At 41.8% G+C, this 12,211-nt stretch overlaps 1 pseudogene; it reads right to left on the bottom strand.

Moving 5' to 3' along the window:
- Positions 1–6,186: 6,186 nt before the first annotated feature.
- Positions 6,187–7,623, bottom strand: LOC149573781 (18S ribosomal RNA; annotated as a pseudogene).
- Between the last annotated feature and the right edge of the window lie 4,588 nt (positions 7,624–12,211).

The raw sequence follows: 12,211 nt of genomic DNA on the forward strand, positions 1-12,211 counted from the left end.
ATGATTTTGTTATGTTTTTTTCTTTTGGTGACCCAAGCATGCAAGGCACTAGATCGCACTTCATTCTTTGGATTTCTAAGGTGCGCGATGCACCCGTGTGTTGGGTGTTGACACATCCCGAACCCTGAGCACCCAATGGGTGGGACAAGGAATGTTGTGGTGTGTCCCCACCCCATCACCTCACAAAGGTGGGAGTTGACACATGGGAGAGCTATGTCAGTGGACGGGGCCCCTGCCTTGCAAATCATGCAAGTGCACCCATTCTAAACATAGAATTCTCCATGTGACGAGTCAACACACCTAGGAAAGGCAACAAGGGGTTGCAACAGTCCTAACTTGCCACTGTCAAAATGATGGATCCCTGGCACAGTTCCGTACACATGATTAGACTATGAAATCTCAATAAGGGATGAGGCCCAGACCACCTCTAAACTGCAACCAAGCAGAGACCTCTCACTCTAACACAAACATCATTCAAAGGGACTGATCCTAATCCAAATTGCATCTGAGTCTCTTCTTTGCCCTATGGGGAATCCACGCTTTTGATCATGGTATTTGATGTGACCCTCAACCTCAACAGTGCTAGACCTATAGCTTGGCTATCTAGCACATCACTACAGGGCCAAGTGTTCGTATGTCACCAAGATTTCTGGGGCAGGGAGGAGGCCAGCTCCATCCCCTACATGATTCAGGGTCTCAAACTGAAAATGATCCTACTGAAGGTTTGAAATGTCCCTTTTCTGATTTTTCATGATATTTCCAACCTCTAATCAGATCTTTAAAATCAAACTGCTAATATCCCAAAGATCCACCAAATTCCTCAAGAAACCCCAAATCGGGTATGTTGAAAATAGTGCTAAAAGCTTCACAACTTCACAAATTATTAATGAATCTGAAAATGGAAATTTTTACAGAACTTTCAGCAGCATAACAGCCTACAAATTGACATTTCTAGATCCGTATAGCCTTTACACAACAGCTCGAAAATGTAGGACCAAAACTATGCTCATCGAGCTCCCGAAATAGCACAAAATATGCTCGGAAACACCGCAAGAACACTAATAATCTATCTCAAAAGTTTAATCACGTCCCAATATATATATTCAGATCTATTTTAATATTTAAAAGTCTGATATACAGCAGCAACCAAAACTGATATGAAATACTCAACCGGAAACACCAAACTCTTACAAAAATACACCCGGAAACTCTCAAATCTGCACTGTTCAGCACAAAGGCAAACTCTGTATGAGCATGAACATGGGATGGCTTCAAACTCCCGTCCTTAGCCTTCCTGGAAACCTGCAAACTTCTATTCTTGGGTCTCCCTAGAAACCTGCAAACTCCCGTTCTTGGGTCTCCTTCTCCACAAGTTTGGCAGCCTCTGAAGAATAACAAAGAATGAGCCAAAAATCAAGTTCTAGAATCCCCCCCAAAATGCCTCCAAACCTCTTTAAAAAGGGCATAACTGTAACTCACGTCCAAGAGAGGTTAATGAAACATATTTTAATAATAATTATCATTTATTAGTCCAACGGTTTCCAAAGATTAACTCCCTTTTTCCGAAACTTCACTTTCTCGGGCCTGCCTGTCTTAGCAAAGATTATTATTTTTTAATTATTTGAAAAGGGGACATGACAAGTCCTCCCCTCCCAAACATTGCTTGTCCTCAAGCAATGGCTGAACAATAAACCAATCAATCCTCCTGGATCCCAAATGTAGTCATGAACTATACTACTACCAATTAACATAGACTCCTGCAAGATCCTCTGCAATATGACCAAGAGGAATCCATAATCAAACTGGCAATTATAGCTCAACCAAACTCCAAAATCACCATTACCATAGTCAAAAACCCATGAGACACAAACTCTTAGAATATCAAAACCCAAGTAAAGTGGACTACCAACATAGTAAATACCATCAATGCATTCCACTGGCCTATATGGAATGTACAATCCAACTCTGCAACAATGGTGAATGCTCTCAAATGAAACAATACCAAGTATGGAGAATCCACACACTGTACAACTCCTGCAGTCAACACAACTCTATAGATCATTGGCCATTGTCTCATAACCATAACTACCATGCACCCCTGATGGTGAAAAGCCATCACAAGATAAACAACAAAAAATGGAACCCAAACCAAATTTTCCTTCCATCAACTCCTCAGCATAAGGATCAATTGTTAACTGATGTACATACCCTGCAATATAATGTTGATTAAAAAAATCAACCTCAGTCAACAGCTCACCATGAACAAGTGATACAACCCACTGTGACTGATCACTAGCTAAGTTAGGAGATGTCATAGCCAAAGGAGTAGAATCAATAACAACACTTGCTGAAGCATCACTCCAAAACTCCTGCTCTAAGTCATGTATTATCAAGCTATCAACTACAGAACCTGTCGCCATGTTGTGCCCATCACAACTCTCATCTCGAGGCATCAAACTATCCCATAACTGATGATAAGCACTAGGAACCAAAGTACATCTCTGTATCATAATCTCATCAACATGGTCATCAAACATAAATTGATGAGTGTACCTCATAGTGTAATGCCGATAGAATGCGCCAATCTCAGTCAGTGGCTCAGACTATAATCTAGATGAGACTAATTGCAATTGATCATCAACCATGTTGGAACTGACTACTACCTCCAAAGATATCACCAAGGGAGTAGTATTACTAGAAGGAACCATGCCAACTGTCGACTCACCAACATCACACATGACCTTTGATATATCTCTAGTCTCTGTGCCTTCAGTACTAGAGGCCACCACCCTGTCAGGCATACAATAATCTGCTACAATACCCAACTCAACTAAACCTGACTCTAGTGGGAATGAACCTGATATGCCAATGTTAGTATCAAGGATGGATGCATCCCCATCTCCACTGTCTCTGACAATCTCAGCCATGGACATCCTCGAATCACCAAACACCATAACTTGTGACTGTATAGAATCAGATAAAGACTGTAGTCGCTCTAACTCCATGGTCACCTTAGCCAAATGAAACTGTGACTCCTTGAAAGCCAACTGTGTACTCTCAAGAATCTTAGAAGTCACCTCAAACTGCTCAGTAAGCTCACTCACCTCATCTTCCTTGGCCAATAATGCATCATATGCTGTACTACCCCACTCCATAAGATAATCTCTGTCAGCTACCAACTGCATATAATTCTGTCTCAAAATTTGAATAGCCTCCCATAAAGAGTGGATCTCTATCAAGGAAAGATAACTTCCTTCCTGCTCATCACTAGTAGGAGAACCCCATCCATAAACTGCTAATAACTGACGAGCAGCATCAAAATGTTGGCAAGTGATAGCAATGTCTCGATCACTAACTCTCAACTGATTAGACACATGATGGCATTGGCTTGACTGTCTCCTACAAACCTCCTTTGATGCACTGTCTAAAGGAGTATCCTCAAAGTTACTAGTCTCTAGAGTATTACCATCCATGTCCTGTGAATCAACTCTAAAGCTCATATCAACATACAGAGTATCAAAAATTGTAGCACTTCTGTCCAACTCCTCTGTACCCAAAGAAACTAAGTCTTCAAAATTTCCCACTACATCCTCCTGGATGTCATCAATGCCAATATGATCCTGGGACTCATCTGTACACACTGCCAAATATGAAAGATCATCAACACATTCTAGTAAGTATGGTCGACTGGATATATGAACAAAGCCCAACACCGGTGTATAAAAACTAATACCAACATCAGACAAGATACTGGCACAAGAAAAGACAATACCGTGTAATCTACTAATCAAATCCATGATAGCACCCAAACAAACACTGCTACCAAAAAGTGTTAAAGATCTCCAGTCAACTGAATCCCAAACACCAATATAACAATCTTGAGTCCATATCCGTAAACTAGAATCAACTGGTAACTCAAGCAAACTCCTCAAATGAGTAATATGACCAATACCAACTAACTCCACATACCTGTCATGATGAGGTAATGAAGTCAGAATACTATCTTCACTCACCTTCAGCTGGGAGGATAAATCATGTGAAGTACTACCTACCTCAACCTCATGTGATGAAGCATCTAACTGTGCTTGGTACTCTTTCTCAGCAAAGTCATGAATGCTCAATGTCTGCTCATCTCTACCATGTATCTCACCATCCTGCACAACAACATCCTCATAATCATCATCTGAACCCACTACACTGTAGTCACTGCTTGTTGTAACTATACCATCCTGAATACCTGTGGCATCACCCTTTGACAACCTGTAAACAATTGTCTCAATTTGAGTATCAAGTTGACTGTTACTATCAATCTGTGTAATATCCTTTCCCACCACCTCCCGTGGAAAAGTAGAATCTGAGACCTCTACCTGGCTATCAGCTAGTTTCTCAAACTCCTCATGCAAGTTCTTGGGAATTGTATCATCTGTCCTGTGAGAAAATTTGCCAAATAGAAATCTAGTCAACTTATCCACCTTAGCTGGGTCAGATAACATGTCATTTATACGGTGGTGCTCAACCAACTGTTTAGACATGTCATGGCTTATTTTCATAAGTTTATCTCAAATGTCTAAATAACCATCCTTTCTATTATTTTGACTCTGGCTATCAATTGTCCAAGATTGTTCCCTCTGAGACTCTGTACTATACCTGTCCATTCTGGATAAAGTAGAGTGTAACCCCAATAGGATATAACTTCTTCAAACACCAAGAACTAACATGCAAATGATTAGAGGTAGCATGCAACCATATATTTGGACATGCAACTGATTAGAAGCAACATGCAACCACCAAATTATGACATGCAAGATCTGGGTAGTTGTCAAAACTGACATGCAAGATCTGGGTAGTTGTCAAAACTGACATGCAAACTTCTACAACCACCAAATTCACCAAGAACTAACATGCAAATGATTAGAAGTAGCATGAAACCATAGATTTGGACATGCAACTGATTAGAAGCATGCAACCACCAAATTATGACATGCAAGATCTGGGTAGTTGTCAAAACTGATATGCAAGATCTGGGTACTTGTCAAAACTGAAATGCAAACTTCTACAACCACCAAATTCACCAAGAACTAACATGAAAATAATTAGAAGTAGCATGCAACCATAAATTTTAGCATGCAGCTGATTAGAAGCAACATGCAATCATAAATTATGACATGCAAGATTTGGGTAGTTCTCAAAACTGAAATGCAAGATCTGGGTAGTTGTCAAAACTGACCTGCAAACTTCTACAAACCCTCAGGCTAGCAAGATCATGGCTCTGATACCACTGAAATGTCCCTTTTCTGATTTTTCATGATATTTCCAACCTCTAATCAGATCTTTAAAATCAAACCGCTAATATCCCAAAGATCCACCAAATTCCTCAAGAAACCCCAAATCGGGTATGTTGAAAATAGTGCTAAAAGCTTCACAACTTCACAAATTATTAATGAATCTGAAAATGGAAATTTTTACAGAACTTTCAGCAGCATAAAAGCCTAAAAATTGACATTTCTAGATCCGTATAGCCTTTACACAACAGCTCGAAAATGTAGGACCAAAACTATGCTCATCGGGCTCCCGAAATAGCACAAAATATGCCCGGAAACACCACAAGAACACTAATAATCTATCTCAAAAGTTTAATCACGTCCCAATATATATATTCAGATCTATTTTAATATTTAAAAGTCTGATATACAGAAGAAACCAAAACTGATATGAAATACTCAACCGGAAACACCAAACTCTTACAAAAATACACCCGGAAACTCTCAAATCTGCACTGTTCAGCACAAAGGCAAACTCTGTATGAGCATGCACATGGGATGGCTTCAAAATCCCATCCTTAGCCTTCCTGGAAACCTGCAAAATCCCATTCTTGGGTCTCCCTGGAAACCTGCAAACTCCCGTTCTTGGGTCTCCTTCTCCACAGGTTTGGCAGCCTCTGAAGAATAACAAAGAATGAGCCAAAAATCAAGTTCTGGAATCCCCCCCAAAATGCCTCCAAACCTCTTTAAAAAGGGCATAACTATAACTCACGTCCAAGAGAGGTTAATAAAACATATTTTAATAATAATTATCATTTATTAGTCCAACGGTTTCCAAAGATTAACTCCCTTTTTTCGAAACTTCACTTTCTTGGGCCTGCCTGTCTTAGCAAAGATTATTATTTTTTAATTATTTGAAAAGGGGACATGACAAGGTTCACCTAAAGTAACCTTGTTATGACTTCTCCTTCATCTAAATGATAAGGTTCAATGAACTTCTCATGACATCACCGATAAGAATTTCCATCATCGCTGCAATCTGAACACTTCATCAGATCATTCAATCGATAGGAGCGATGGGAAGTGTGTACTAAGGGTAGGGACGTAGTCAACACGAGTTGATGACTTGCGCTTACTAGGAATTCCTCGTTGAAGATCAATAATTGCAATGGTCTATCCCCATCACGATGTAATTTGGCAAGATTTCCCAAACCTTTCAGGCTAGGGAGAGAAACTTGTTGGTTGCATCAGTGTAGCACGCGTGCCACCCAGAACATCTAAGGGCATCACAGACCTATTATTAGCTCAAATTTCCATGGCCTAGGAGGCTATAGTCCCTCTAAGAAGTTGGCCATGAAGGGGAACCTCCATGTAGCTAGTTAGCAGGCTGAGGTCTAATTCATTAATGGAATTAACTAGACAAATCACTCCACCAACTAAGAATGGCCATGCACCACCACCCATAGAATCAAGAAAAAGCTCTCAATCTATCAATCCTTACTATGTCTGGAGCTGGTAAGTTTCCCCATGTTGAGTCAAATTAAGCCATAGGATCCACTCCTAGTGGTGCCCTTCCATCAATTTCTTTAAGTTTTAGCCTTGTGAAATACTCCCCCTGGAACCCAAACACTCTGATTTCTCAGAAGGTGCTGGCAGAGTCCATAGAGCAACATCCACCAATCCCTGGTCGACATTGTTTATGGTTGAGACCAAGATGGTATTTGATCATCTTCGAGCCCCCAACTTTTGTTCTTGATTAATAAAAACATCCTTGGCAAATGCTTTTGCAATGGTTTGTCTTCCATAAATCTAAGAATTTCACCTCTGACAATGAAATACAAATGCCCCCGACAGTCCCTATTAATCATTACTCTGATCTCGAAGGCCAATGGAACAAAACCAGACTCCTATCGCATTATTCCATGCTAATGTATTTAGAGCATAGGCTTGCTTTGAGCACTCTAATTTTTCCAAAGTAACGACACCGCAACCGTGACCCAGCCAATTAAGGCCAGGAACATGCCATCGACAGAAGGGATGTGAGGGCTAGTGCACACCTAGAAGGCAGACCGACTGTGATGACCCAAGGTCAAACTATGAGCTTTTTAACTGCAACAACTTAAATATACGCTATTGGAGCTGGAATTACCATGGCTGTTGGCACTAGACTTGCCCTCTAATGGACACTCAGAGACATCCATTTCCTAGGCATATGCCCCCTACACGCTTTTTGGTGCACCCTGTACAAATAGCCATACTTTGACAAGCCCTCATAGAATTTTGCATCTAAAGAGAGATGAAATAGCTTGGGCTTTTTGTCCACACAATGCAAACACAAAATGCTCTCTTTATGGGGAAGTTGAAGAAGAGTATCTATCGTAGAACCCATGAGCTGCAGCCGTTCGGATCTCATGGGAAAGATAGGGCATGGAGAGTTTCTGCATCCAAACAAAAAATTATCTTTAATCCTCTATATTTCTACTAGCTCGGACAACAAAAGCTTTCACGACAATGCCTTGCAGTTCTGTAGGATGAGACAGTGAAGAGGTGAGCACACACTAAGAACACACTAGAAAATAAATTATGTGGCAACCAAACCTTTTTCCGGCCCCCATCTCAATCCCAAGGCTCTACCAATCAGAAAAAACTTAGGGTGGAGAGTGGACCCTTGATGAAATTAGGGACGTCGAGAAATGCACCCGTGCAACCATCTCTTTCCTTCTTGTCGTCCGGGTAGGATAAAAATGTAATGATAGAATGTGCCAAGAGATGGAGCCCTTGGCTAAAAGATACAACTCCATACACTCAGCAACAAGCGCATCTTAGAATCAAACACCAAATGTGCAGTGTGTTGCAAGCCGTCTAGGTACCTACATATAGGGTATCCAACAAAAAAAAGTGACAAGTACTTACCACCAGCTCCGCCTTTGCAATTACCGAATGGGTTATACTCACCACCATAGATTAATGACCACCATTACTGTCTCAGAATAGATACAAGAACATCGAGCTTCATCTGATCAACTGGATGAATTTCACCTTGAAGGGGCCCAATCCAAAAGTTTTGGAGGTCATCTCCTGGAATTGTCAAGAACAAGGCCTATCTTACATGCAAACTCTGCTACTGCGTAGACATAGGTTGCAATTAAAGAGAAATTGCAAGGCCATCATAATGGCCTGAGGCCAATGCTCCGACTAAGTCAACTTTCTCTTGCAATTGCCATGCCACCATTCATAGAGAGATCTCCCCATTAACTTGTGACACAACACACAATCCAAATGTTAGACATGAGCTCACCCTTGAAAGACCACTTTCCAAGACATCCCGATGACACATTGGAATGACAACCACTGTCGAACCATTCCCAATGTTGTGCCGATCGAGTTGCACAGAAGTGACCTTAGGGAGCTCCCGTATAGAAATTGAGATGTGCTTTCGTACCCATCTCTCACAAAAACCAATGTTAGCTATGAAAAAATTTAGAATCCAAGGCTTGTATCCATCGATATCGTCAGCACTGGGTCTATATTCAAAGGCCACAGAGAGGTTCCCATAAGAGAAGCTCCATTGCTCACTTGCACAAACATCCCAAAGGCTAGACACAAGCTCCCACCCTTAGCATCGCTCTTGAGATCACCACAATGACACATTGGAATGACAACCACTATCGAACAACTCTTGAATTTGTGCTGATGGAGTGAGAAAGAAGAGCAACTTTTGGGAGCCACGCATAGCAAATAGGCTGCTGCTGCTTCATTCTGCTCTTATATAGATCTGACATCATTAATTTTGTTTGGAATTTGAGGCTGCATTCGTCCTTGCTCACACAAGAAATGGCTCTTCTAATCGAATGGACATGGGGAGCTTCCAATAACAAAGGCTCCCTTGTCACTCATGATGCACATCCCAACTACTAGATGATGGCTCACCCTTCAGATTGCTACCCAGGAAACCACCACAGCGGCACCATTGGAATGACAATCACTACCGAACCATTCAAAAAAATTTTTGCCAAAGAAGTAGTTGTAAACAGAACAACTCTGGGGAGAGAGCCCTTGCATAGAAAAATCAGGATGGCTTCATGGCCCTCCCAATAGAAACAATGTTGGTGCCAATATTCCAAATCTGAATAACGTGTCTTTCTCGAACACCAGCACTGATTCTATTGGGGAGCATCACCAAGAGATTTTTTTATCAAAACTCAAATTATAGCCATGATCGGAACACAAAAAATTGCTAGAGCGCCAAGAACCCACCTCATGGCTAGACAAGGGCTCGCCATTAGATCAAATTCGAAATTGCTGAATAGATGCACTGTAGAATGGCAACCATTGCCAAGTCTCTTATGTAATTGAGTCATTCGAGTGATCGGAGAAGGTCATCTAAGAGAGAGTCCAAGGCTAGGGATTCATTGGGGGATTCACAGAGATAGAAAAAACTTATGCAATACCCCAGAAATACTGAACAGAGGTGCTAGACGAGGGCTCCCATTTTAGATCAGGTTTTGAAATCACCAAGTAGATGTAGTGAGGGCTAGCAACCACTGCCAAACCTTTTTCTAAAATTGCGCCAGCTGAGTGACAAGAAAACATGATCTAAAGGAGAGTCGAGGAATAGCACCTTGAGGGTGGGCTTCATGCCCTTCTAATTGATTCAACGTCAGTGTCCACCATTTCAAAATCTGACATATCCATCCACGTTGACACTGACATTGAATCAATGAGAGGGGCATGGGAGAGGCTTGCGGCACCCACCTCTCCTATATAAGCTATTAGTGTGAGGCTCACTCTACATTAGAAATTAGTGAACACACTGACAACTACCTTAAAAATCCAAATCGTTTAAAATTCTAACCAAATAGCCATCTATGACCCAATTTTTTATGAGGTCAGCAGAGGAGCAAAAGATTGTCATCGGTTAGGAGGTGTAAATTCATGGAGCCAAGGGATTGAAATGGTCATCTAGCTCATTCAATCAATTGGATGAGTTTCACCTTGAAGGGGCCCAATCCAAAATTCTGGAGGTCATCTCCTGGAACTATCAAGAACAAGGCCAATCTTACATGCAAACTCTACTATTGCACAAACATAGGTTGCAATTAAAGAGAAATTGCAAGGCCATTACAATGGCCCGAGGCCAATGCTCCGACGAAGTCAATTTTCTCTTGCAATCACCATGTCACCATTCATAGAGAGATCTCCCCATTCACTTGTGACATGATGCACAATCCAAGTGCTAGACACGAGCTCGCCCTTGAAAGACCGCTTTCCAAGACATCCCCAAATGACACATTGGAATGACAACCACTGTTGAACCATTCCCAATGTTGTGCCTATTGAGTTAGCACAGAGACCACCTTAGGGAGCTCTTGCATAGCAATCAGGATGTGCTTTCATACCCATCTCTCACAAAAACCAATGTTAGCTGTGAACAAATTTAGAATCCAAGGATCGTATCCATCGATATCGTTGGCACAGGGTCTATATATTCAAAGGCCACGGAGAGGTTCCGATAAGAGAAGCTCCCCTGCTCGCTCGCACAAACATCCCAAATGCTAGACACAAGCTCCTGCCCTTAGCATCACTCTCCAGATCACTGTAATGACACATTGGAAGGACAACTACTGTCGAACAACTCCCAAATTTGTGTCGATGGTGTGAGAAAGAAGAGCAGCTTTGGGGAGCTGCACATAGAAAATAGCCTGCTACTTCATTCTGCTCTTATATAGATCTGATGTCATTGATTTTGTCTAGAATCCGAGGCTACATTCATCCTTGCTCACAAGCAATGGCTCTTCTCATCAAATGGCCAGAGGGAGCTTCCGATTACAAAGGCTCCCTTGTCACTCGTGATGCGCAGCCCAACTGCTAGATGACGGCTTGCCCTTTAGATCACTACCTAGGCAACCACCACAATGGCACCATTGGAATGACAATCGCTGTCGAACCATTCCAAATTTTTTTTCCAAAGAAGTTGTTGCAAAGAGAATGACTCTAGGGAGAGAGCCCTTGCATAACAAAATCAGGATGCCTTCACGGCCCTCCCAATAGAAACAATGCTGGTGCCAATATTCCAAATCTGAATAATGTGTCTTTCTCGAACACCAGCACTGATTCTATTGGGGAGGGCCACCGAGAGCTTTTTTTATCAAAGCTCACACTATAGCTATGATAGGCACACAAAAAATTGCTAGAGTGCTAGGCACCCACCTCATGGCTAGATAAGGGCTCGCCATTAGATCAACTTTGAAATTACTGAATAGATGCACTGTATAATGGCAACTACTATCGAGTCTCTTTCATAATTGCATCGGTCGAGTGATCGAAGAAGGTGATCTAAGAGACAGTCCAAGGGTAGGCATTCATTGGGGGATTTGCGCTGATAGAAAAAATTTATGGAATACCCGAGCAACACTAGACGGAGGTGCTAGACAAGGGCTCCCATTTTAGATCAACTTTTAAAATCACCAAGTAGACATGGTGAGGGCCAGTAACTGCTGCGAAACCTTTTTCCAAAATTTCATTAGCTGAGTGACAAGAGAACATGATCTAAAGGAGAGTTGAGGAATATCACCTCGATGGTGGGCTTCATGCCCCTCTAATTGATTCAACGTCGGCCTCCATCATTTCAAAATCTGATATATCCATCCGCCTTGACACTAGAGTTGAATCAATGAGAGGGGCATGGGAGAGGCTCGCAGCAACCACCTCTCCTATATAAGCTATTAGTGCAAGGCTTGCTCTGCATTAGAAATTAGCGAACACACTGACAACTACCTTAAAAATCCAAATCGTTGAAAAATGTGACCACACATCCATCCATGACCCCATTTTTAATGAGGTCGATAGAGGAGCAAAAGATTGTCATCGGTTAGGAGATGGGAATTCATGGAGCCAAGGTAGTGAAATGGCAACCTTTTGGAGATCAGGAAGAATAGCTCGGCTCGGGT

Source organism: Cupressus sempervirens, chromosome 2 (assembly GCF_028749045.1).
Source record: "Cupressus sempervirens isolate cs-2001-9-10 chromosome 2, ASM2874904v1, whole genome shotgun sequence".
Lineage (NCBI taxonomy): Eukaryota > Viridiplantae > Streptophyta > Pinopsida > Cupressales > Cupressaceae > Cupressus > Cupressus sempervirens.